Consider the following 6000-nt stretch of genomic DNA (forward strand, 5'->3'; position numbering starts at 1 on the left):
TTCCAATGCTGTGTAAAGCAGATCTAGCATTTTTATGATTGCATCATTAGTGCTTTTATTTTTCCTCTATCCAAATTGGCAGGGGTTGAGTATGTTTTGTGCCGTTATAAATGAATATAGTCTCCTGTGCACGAGTTTCTCAAAGATTTTGGATAGCAATGGTAAGTTTGATATTGGCCTATAGTTGTTTAACATTCGCTGCCTGACCTCGGTGGAGTGCGGTTGTGCACGGCACCCCTCTGCTGTTTTCAGGCGAGCTACCATCAGTTCGTCACAACCATTGAGAAGTGAGGACGTGCGCTGCTCATTTACCAACATGGCGCTGCAGAGCTACAGGCGCATCAACACTGTTTGCGTTGAGTTGACCCGTGGGGCTGTCACTGGAGCCACGATGGACTTGTTACTACCGGCGATTATCCGTGATACCTACGGTATCGCTAATGAAGAGATATGTGGTGTAGCACTTAATGGGACGACACGGATCTTCGTTAAAATGACGTCAGCAAATGTTTATGAAGCGGTGGTGGATAAGTATCAAGAGACCATTATAGCCGTCAATTCAGCTATATCAGTACGTCTACATGATGTATCACGACACTACACATGGGTTAAAATAAGGAATGTGCCTTTTGAGGCGAATGAATTTGTTATAAAAGATGAACTACGTAATTATGGTACGGTTCATATGGCCTCTGCAGGTCGGTGGGGCGCTGGACCTTATGCTGGAAGTTTGGAGGGAACATATTCAGTCAAAATGACCTTACGGCATCCCATACCGTCCTATATTATGTTGCAAGCATTTCGAACTCAAGTATATGTAACATGTGCGGGGCAACGTCGTACGTGTCGGCTGTGTGGATCGTATGACCACATAGCGGCACAGTGTGGTAAGCGTCATGGGAATCTCCAAATATCGCAACAGCAACAACCGGAAGAGGTCGAGGAAGTGGAGGGACGAGAACAGTCTTATGCTCACCCGTCTCGACAACGGACATCTTGGAGTGAAGAGGTAGAAAAAGCGCAGGAGAATGCTTTGGAGGATGCAAAACAGCGAGAAGAATCACCATCACTAGATATAAATAAAGTATTTGAAGAGACTCTGCCCACTATGGGGGACGAGGATGTAGCGGCGTCTTTAGTGAAGGCACTGGATGTATTGTTAGACGAGTCGATCGTCAACCGTGTGGAGGAACCAGGTGCAAATTTGGGATTGGTTGAGCATCACGGTGAGGCAACGGATGAAAGCATTGAGTCTGGGGTGTCGCATGGTATGATGGTAAATATAGCAGAAGTGGAGGTGCATCATGATAGTACTAAAGAAATCCCAATGCAGGTGGAGGGTAGGACGCGAAAGCGAACTGCGACCCCACCAGACTCAGACGACGTGCTTACTCCTGCCCAAAGGCCAGGGAAAAAGTCTTGGGCGGATGTACAAAGGAAAGGGAACAGTGAATCCACGAAAAAAGAGTTTATCAAGGTGATTCCCAAAAAAGGGGAGAGGGATAGAGGTGTAAAATGTATAAGTGAAAAGTCTATACCTAGAACCAAAGGAAAATCCCATTAATTTGACTTTAAGGTTTTGACAATAAATATTAACGGTTTGAGATCGGAGCGGAAGCGAAAGTGGTTTAATGAATTTTTGGTGCGTCTAGATGTGGATGTGGTATTTATCCAAGAACACAATTGCAGAATTGGATATGAGTTAGAATTAGATGGTTACGATGTGTATATGGAATATGTGACGAGGTTAAAAGGAGGCGTCGCCATTCTGGTAAAGGAAAATAGCCCGTTTGTAGTACGCCATAGTGAAAGGGGGGAGGGGAGAGTGATTAGGGTGGATGGTTTATGGGGTAGAGTACATATAAGTTTTGTAGGTGTATATGGGCCGGCTGAGGGAGATGTACGACTTAAAACTCATTTTGTACAAGATGTATTAGTATATCATCTACGTAGTTTACCAAATGTAGCGATAATAGGTGGAGACTGGAATTGTGTAATACGACGAAAAGATGTGGAGCCTCGAGGAGCGGGTTGTTGCTTGGGGTTCCTGGGAGATTTATTGACGAGTGTGGGTTTAATGGATGTGTGTGGGGGGGGTGGCAATGTGGAGCATACTTTCATTAGACGAGATTATGCGGCGAGATTAGATAGAATGTACGTGTCTAGTGCGGTTACAGTGCGGAGAGTGAGTGTGATAAATGTGGTTTTTTCGGATCATAGAGGAGTTGTAATGGATGTAGATATTGAGGGTGTGCCTAGAAGGGGTCCGTCATTTTGGAAATTAAATGTAAAGTTATTGAAGAGAGAGGAAAGTCGTTTGTCTTTTGGGCATATGTGGGAACGCCTTGTGGCTTTGGTTAATTGGTGGGAAATGATAGCCAAAAAGCGAATTAAGGAATTTTATATTAGTCAGGGAGTGAGATATAATCAGTTACAGTATGGTTTCCAACGATATTTAGAGGGGCAGTTGCGCGACTGCTATGTACAAGCGAATGCTAATTATCCTGTTACAGAAATTGAACGAATTAAGGAGCAACTACGAAATTTACAAAACGAAAGGTTTGATGGGGAAAGGCTTAAGGGTGGAATCGAAGAGGTTTTGTGGGGAGATCGGCCGCCGGCGTGTGTGTTGAGGAATCAACACAGACGTCGCAAAGCAATGGAGTTAATGGGGTTGAATGTCCAGGTAGGTATGCAGGGGTATAGAGTGAATCAGGTGTTGATGACGACGGAGGGTATGAGTGGGTATATTGATGCTTGGGTTAAATTGAAAACGCAAAGTGTTGGAATAAGTGAAATTGCATTGCAGTCAATCGGTAGGTTTGTGCGTTGTGAGCTGGAGGAGCATGATCGTTTGATGTTGGGAGGGCCGATAACGGAGTGTGAGACTTGGGAGGCTTTATCTGGGGCGCAGTTGGGTAAGGCGCCAGGAATAGATGGGTTGCCCAGCGACTTTTATATTCAAAATTGGAACGTTTTAAAGGGGTTTTTGGTACGTTTATTCAATATCATGAAGCGGGATGGGGTTTTAGGGGAACAACAAAGGTTGGCTGTGGTCGTCCTAGTTCCTAAAGGCGAGCCATTAACGGTTAAAGATTATCGTGCAATCTCGTTATTATGTGGGGACTATAAAATTTTTGGAAGGATCTTGGCCAACAGAATAAAAAAAGTCCTGGGCAAAGTGATTGACAAAGGACAATATGGGGTGCCGGGCAGGTCTATGTATGAAGGTCACGGTATGATTAGAAGTTTTATTGAAGAAAGAGTAAGATTGGGAGGGGGGGGGTATTGGCTATAGATTGGGAGGCGGCATATGATAGTGTGGAACGGGAGACGTTATGGAAGATAATGAGATGGCAGGGGTTTGGGGCAGAAATTATATCATGGGCCAAATTAATGTATAAAGAGGCATCTTTGCGTGTGCAGGTGAATGGGAGGTTGGGAGATCGGATTCAGATGGGAAGGGGTTTGCGTCAAGGTTGTCCCCTTTCACAAATTTTTTTTGCTTGTTTTCAAGATCCCTTTTATAGAGGGATAAGGGTTTTATTGGAAGCAATTGGGTTGGGTAATGTAAGGGGTGGGGGAGCGGGCATTGTTGGATATGTCGACGACACGACGATTTTGGTGAGAGAAAACATGGATTTGATTCGGGTAGAAAAGTTAGTGAAAGTTTTTGAAAAGGCTACTGGCATGACGATCAACATGGGGAAAACAAAGTATATGAATCTTGGAAAAGGGTCGCGTGAGGAAGGAATGGTAGCTGAAAGGTGGGAAAGGGTGGACCAAATAAAGATATGTGGGATCGTTTATGTAAATGATATCAAGTCAGCACAACAAATAAATTCCGTGCGTATCGTTGATAGTGTTCTGAAGCGTCTTAGTGGGTTAAGAGCTGCTAATTTAAGTTTGCAACAAAGGGTGATAACAACGAATGTGCTATTATATAGTAAACTATGGCATGTTACGGTAATATTTCCGATACTTCGTTGTGAATTAAAAAGGTTACAAAAAAGTGTTTTTAGATTCATTTGGGGAACAGGGAGCGAATGGTTAAGTAGAGCGGTTGTCACACTCCCCGTTGGCCGTGGAGGGCTGGGTCTTATAGATGTCGAAAAGAGGATAATAAGTATGTATTTAAAACATAGTTATAAGCGGGAGGGGGGGGCGAAAGAAGACGGTCTTCATAGGATACATCAGGATATGCGACGGTGGTGGGGGGGTCGGGAGTTTATGATAGGTGAGGCAATGTTACGGGTCTTCATAAACGTGAGGGATCACTCACAAATTAAATTGAGAAATCTTGATAGGGCAGATGGTAAGGCTCTGGTAGCGGCGGTAGAAGGAGTTTATCCGATGTATGATTGGCATAATATTTGGGGGCGTTTAAATAAATTGCGTTTAAAACCTAAAGTCAGAGAAGTTATGTATAGATTTTTACATGGAATCTTGCTGTCAGGAATGGTTTTATTCTATAAGAGAATACGAGAGGATGGGGAATGCAAGGATTGTGGAGGATTGGCGACTATTTATCATACGGTATATTTTTGCGATTGTATTGAACTTATAAGGGTTTGGATGGGTAAGGTTTTAAGGTTAGTGGGGGGAGGGGGTTTGCAGGTTTTGAGGGTTTTAAGTTTAGATATAACTGGGGTGAATAAAAGGGTTGAGAATGCGATTGGGTATATGATTACGGATTATATATACATGATGTGGGCTATGAGGGAGGCGGACGTGCGTGCAAGAATTAATGCATTGGCAGCAACTTTTTATAGGACACAGTGTAGGAATAAAGGGGTGTATGGAGGGAGATGGGAGAGAGATTTTAGTGAGGGTTATCGAAATTTCACATTAAGGGATTTATGGGATTTGCAAAATGGGTAAGGGGATACGACGGGCTATTTTCCTAGACGTGGGTGTGAGCATGGAGAGTTGTTTATATGGATGTATAATTGAGTTTTGATATCTAGAGGCAATAGGGTTATTACCCCGAGGGTTTCAGGAACTACACAGTTATCATTTAGAAAGGTGTAGCACTACGGTTGCATATTTTTATCATGTATAAATCATTTCAAGGACTTTATGATGAAAATTTTCAATGAGACTCAAATATGTTATGGGAGTCTTTACTGTTTTGATTCAATTGTAAGTGGTAAAAAGTGTTTCCTAGCATAAGCAATTGGTTTATTTTATGTTATATTTTATGCTGTGTTACAGTGTGCTTTTCAGTAATATTATATTACATGTAACTAGTTTGCATTATTTTTCTTTGTTTTGCTGAGATGTAAAATATCACATAGTAGTTTTGTTTTGTTATATTGGATGTTTTTATAGTGACTTTTAGTATTATCCCGTTTCCTTCTTTGAATACTAAATACCTATGTATGTTAAGATCTCGTGATAATCGCCAATATTAATGTTTTGAGTATCGTGGTGCTCTGTTAAGCACCTGAGATCTTAGAATTAGTCTTGCATACGTGTTTGACAGGCAGAAACCTCACCTAGTATGTGCCTGATGTAGTCTCATGTAGTGTAACGTGTGTGTTGACAGGCAGAAACCCCACCTAGTATGTGCCTGATGTAGTCTCATGTAGTGTAACGTGTGTGCTTGTGTGTGTCATTGTGCGTGTTTGTTTGTTTTGTTTATCTCTGTTTTATTGTACAATATTCATAATTTCCAGTGTTTGATGTTTGGTAATATGTAACCTTGTTACCGATGTTCTTTAACAAATAAAACAATACCACTGTAATGTATAGTGTTGTGTGTGAGTGTATTACCACTGTAATATACGGTGTTTGTGTGTGAGAGTGTATATTCACTGTAATATACGGTGTGTTGTGTGTGAGTGTAATACCAATGTAATATACGGTGTGGTGTGTGTGAGTGTGTATTACCACTGTACTGTATGGTGTCGTTATTAGGTCTCGGGTTAAGTGCGATTCTAGTGCAGTAATCTGTTGTCGTGTATCTTTTTAATATATTTCTGTCATTTGTATCGCACT

The sequence above is a fragment of the Cherax quadricarinatus genome, chromosome 6 (genome assembly GCF_038502225.1).
Source record: "Cherax quadricarinatus isolate ZL_2023a chromosome 6, ASM3850222v1, whole genome shotgun sequence".
Classification (NCBI taxonomy): Eukaryota; Metazoa; Arthropoda; class Malacostraca; order Decapoda; family Parastacidae; genus Cherax; species Cherax quadricarinatus.